The following is a 4,951-nucleotide window of genomic DNA, read 5'->3' as shown; positions in this document are numbered from 1 at the left end:
CTTTTGAGAGTAAGGTTTACTTTATCATTTTGAAAGGCATATTGCTATTTCTTGACATATTAGTACACTTAAATGAGTCACTTAAGAAAATAAACTTATTTGCCTGTGTTTACATTTATTGGTCCTACCCTCTATTATTAATCAAATTTGTCTGATGCTTTTATCACACAGTGTTCTGAATAAATAAATAAACACCGCAATTGCCTTTGAAATACCTATTGCTAGCAATAAGGTAAAGGCAAGAAAGCACATCATCTGCTGTGCGGCAAGAGTGGGTGGAAGGGATGCACTGTTCCAGGTAAGGCACGATGTCAGCATCTCACCACACTGTTCATTCTTGCTTCGAATATGTGACAGGTTAGGAAGATGGAACTCTACATGCCATAAGTGCTTCCCATTGCTAGCAGTGTACTTTACAGTGGATGAACTACTGAAATTTTTCTGTGGTTGGGTTTCAGAGAGGTGCTGCCCTGCACTAAGCCTGCTCTGCACCATGCACAGTGCTGCTGCTGCCCAAGGAGCTGGGCCCTAAGCCTCGTTTTGCACTCACTATACTATGCTGTTTCAGAACAAATTGAGTAACAGCTTCTGTACAACATATGTTCCGTTCAAATAGAGCTCTATTTTTGCAGTTGAAAGGCCTGGGGCATTTCTCTCCTTCCAAGCCATACACAAACAAAGAGGGTTTACCACAAAAAAAGAACCTCTGCTGAAGCGTGGAAGGTTTCTCTTCGCTCCCTCACTCCAGATCCCAGTTTCACCAAGTTGTGCCCCTTTCTTTCATTCTAATACTACACTACTTGATCTGACAGGTCTCTCCTGGCAGCAACCGTCTTGGTTTCCCCTTCTCTTTTAGGCTGACAGGCTCACCTAAGACTTAGCTGTCAGAAACTCTAGGTGTTATATCAGAACGGAAATAGAGCTCATATGCAGCTGCCGATCTTTTTCATTCCAATTTTCTATTGATCAAGTCTAACTATATCACTGGATTCTCATTGCTACCCGACCTAGACTAAGGCCAAATTTCCCTTCAAAATGAATGAAGAAATAGGGTAGTGCATGGCATCAGCCTTAATCACAGTTGCCTGGCATTAGCACTGTTCCAGAACACCACAGATTCAGTGTGGGTGCTCAGGTACAATCCAAGGCTCATGAAGAAGTACACTGGGCTCCCCAATGGCATGTGCTGCCATCTCCACTGCTGGAGCAATAGTCAGAAGAGTTCTTCCTCCTGTCTCTGAAGACATGCACGTGCTGCAAAGCAGAACTGGGAGTGTGTCCCTGGAGTCTGTGTAGACTGGGGGTTGCTTCCATCTGATGGTGCAGAGGGACCGTGCCTCCTGCTGGCCCCTCACTTCACCAGCATTTTGGCCCTAAGTAGGTGCCCACAACACTCATCTTCAAATGGAGGTGGTGACACTGCTTCCTGCCTTTGGGGACAGTGCCCTTCCCACCATGGGGTGCTGAGAGTCTGCATGCTCCCAGTGCACCTCACTGGAATGAAACACTGATGCTCATGGTTGGCCATAAACAGAATCATAGAATTAGAGAATCATTTGAGTTGGAAGGGACCCTTCAGGGTCATCTGGCCCAGTGCCCCTGCAATGTACAGGGATACTTTATAGCTAGATCAGGTTGCTCAGAGCCCCATCCAGCCTGACATTGAGTGTCTCCAGGGTTGGGGCATCCACCACTTCTCTGGACAACATGTTTCAGTGCCTCACCACCCTTATTGTAAAAAACTTCTTCCTTATATCCAGTCTCAATCTCCTCTCCTTTAGTTTGAAGCTATTTCACCTTGCCCTTTCACAACAGACCCTGCTAAAGAGTCTGTCCTCTTCTTTCTCACAGACCCCTTTGAGATACTGAAAAGTTGCTATTTGGTCTCCCTGGAGCCTTCTCGTTTCCATGCTGAACAACCCCCAGCTCTCTCAGCCTGTTCTCATAGGAGAGGTTTACATCCCTCAGGTCATTTTGTTGGCCCTCCTCTTGATGCACTCCAACAGGTCCATGCCTCTCCTGCAACTGAGAACTCTATATCTGGACAACAGTACACCAGGTGATATCCCTTACCTGTGGGCTGGACACTTCTGAGGGACCCAGCACTTGATGCAACTCAAGCTAAACCAGAGGCAGTCACCTGCCTCCTCCTCAGAATCAATCCTCATAACTTCTCTTAAGAGAAACTATTAGGAAGTTCACATTAAAAGGAAACACACTTCTTTTATCTTTCTTCCAACATCCCCCCAAGAATCTGATTTTCAATTATAAAAGGAGCACAACTTCAGCTGAACCATTACAGTAACTCCAGTCTAAAAGTGAAACTAAAAAAAAAGTGAAAGTTGCTTACTGCATTTCACTGCACAAGCCGAAAGAAATGCTGAAAGTAAACATAAAGTGCAGCCCAAGGTGTTGATAAAAATGCTCCTGGCATTTAAGATGCCTTTGGAGCAGAGGGAAAGAAAGGGGAGCATTTGTAACACTCGGGTTAGAAAAATACGTGTGTGATCGCATGGCACTGATCCCACAGTACTTGCAGGTTACATGGCAAATGTAGAGAAACTAGGAATAAAACACAGGTAAAGGCAGCTCCTGGGATTTCCCAAAGCCTAAAATGAATTGCAGCCACCACCTACCCACCTGGGGAACCCCAGTGTGAGTGCTCACTGCTCTCCTTCTCCCTTACAGCTCCTGCTCTGTCTGGCTGTCCCATCTCAGTGCTGGCAGCACTCAGCCCACTGGCCCATGGAGCAGATTGCTGTGGGGAGACACTGGGGCCACACACAACATGTCCCTGGGCTGATGTTCAACATAGATTCACACAGTGCTCCTAGCTCCACGTTGAGGGTTTTGTTTGCAGCAGAGGTGTAGGAAATCAGGTAACTCAATGCATATTTACTGCTTATATAATTACCTTTATTAAATTACTTATATAATATGTGTAAGTAAAAGATCCCCAGAACACAGTGCTTACAGTTACTCCCTCAATTGATGCAATTACTATAAAAAGGATGAGAGACATCACTAATTAATGAGGGTGGAAGGGTAACACAAGAGCTTTGCTGCTGCACATACCCTGCACACAGCACATGCAGAAGGGGGATTCTTGTTCTTTGGAGCTTTGGCAAAGGTCTACCAGAAAGAACCCTTACATCTCAATTGCCTCGGGCTGCACACACTCAGAAAAGGAAATAAAAAAGGAGGGTCGTGGCTCAATTTTAGCTGAACTTCAAAAATGAAGCAGCACCAGAGGAGCCTGTGTATATGTCTGCCTGATTTCAGGGGGCTCCATACATACGGACTTGAAGAAGACCAATCTGCAAACCTGGAGCGATGGTGTAATTTCCCTCTTCATTTCGGGAAGGGGGGGGGGGGGAAGGCATTTATTCAGTCAGTGGGGTAAAAATGTGGTCTCACATAAAACCTTCAGAAGAAAACTGGGCATCCTAACTGTTCTCTTGAGAGCAATAATGGACATTCTTTGCATTTATTCGGCGAATTTGCATTCAAATGGGGAAGGTGTTGGATTTGTCTCAGTTCGCATCGAAATATTACACACAGAATCACAGAATTGTAGGGGTTGGAAGGGACCTCTAGAGATCATCGAGTCCAACCCCCCTGCCAAAGCAGGCTCCCTACACCACATCACACAGGTAGGCGTCCAGGCGGGTCTTGAATATCTCCAGAGAAGGAGACTCCACCACCTCCCTGGGCAGCCTGTTCCAGTGCTCCGTCACCCTCACTGTAAAGAAGTTCTTCCGCACATTTGTTCGGAACTTATTTACAAAAACTAGCACAGAAAGACAGTTCCCACAGCAGCAGGTAGGGATAACCTCGCACCGCTCAGCTTGTACCTACGTGGGAAGCTACGGTCAATTGCACCATCTCCTCCAGACGCGTAATTTCGCTCACAAAATCAATAGCGCCTGCTCCGAGCAGCAGACCGGGCTGTCCCGGCCCGGCCTTACGGCTGCACTGCGCTGTACTGTGGGCCTCTGTGTGCCAAGCAGCACGGAGCGGGGCAGCACCGCTGGCTCTAGTTAACAGCGGAGGATGCGGGACCGGCCCCTAACGGGGCTGTAGTTATCATCCCCGTTACTTGTAGGAAAGCGGCATCTTACAGCGCACCGCGCACGGTGCCCAGGTGCATCAGACCCACTTAGAGCCGTATGTCGGCGGCCCCGCGGGGCTGGGAGCGCGTCGAGGTGGCGGCCCCGGGGGCTGCGGCGCTGCGCCCTCGCCCGGCTCCGTCCCGCTCCGCCCGGGGAACATCGGGCTCGTCCCGCCGGGACCCCGCGCGTTGGCGCCGCCACCCCCGGGAGCGCCCGCGGCCCCGCGGCGGGAGGCACCGCTCCGCCCCGTCCCGCCCCGCCCCGCCGGGGCTCATTGATGATTCGGAGCCTTTGAGGAAAGGGCGAGCGCGGTGTTAGGGCTGCACGGCCCCAGTTTTACAAAGTGCGGCGCGGAGCCTGGGAACTCGGAGCGTTTCGCCATTTTTTTCACGTCCTGACTCATTTCTGTAGCAAAAAAAAAAACAACCAAAAAAAAAACGTGTTCTCTGGTGCCGATCGGACACCGGCCGCCGCTCCCGGGCACATCCCCGCGGGGAACTATCGCCAAAATCCCCGCGTTACCGCAACGCCCCAAAGCCCAACACAAAGCAAAGCAAAGCGCTCCGTGCCCGCAGCAGGTGCACCCGGGGAGCGACACCGAAGGGGCGGGAGGCGCGGGGCGCCCGGCGGAGGTGTCCGAAACGCGGCACTTCTCCACGCCGGAGGGGCCCGACTCCCCGCTCCCGACGGCCGCTTCCCGACGGCCTTCACCCCGCGGGGGGATGGGGGGATTGCGGCGGGGCGAGGGAGGGGTGCCGGGCTCCGTGCCCCGCTCTGCCCCGCTCCGCCCGCCCAGCGCCCCGCCGCCGCGGCACGGGGCCGCCGCTCGGCGCCTGCGC

The sequence above is a fragment of the Coturnix japonica genome, chromosome 3 (genome assembly GCF_054131305.1).
Source record: "Coturnix japonica strain WE chromosome 3, WE-NBRP24, whole genome shotgun sequence".
Lineage (NCBI taxonomy): Eukaryota > Metazoa > Chordata > Aves > Galliformes > Phasianidae > Coturnix > Coturnix japonica.
The sequence above is the reverse complement of the archived record's forward strand: the minus strand, read 5'-3'. Positions refer to the sequence as shown.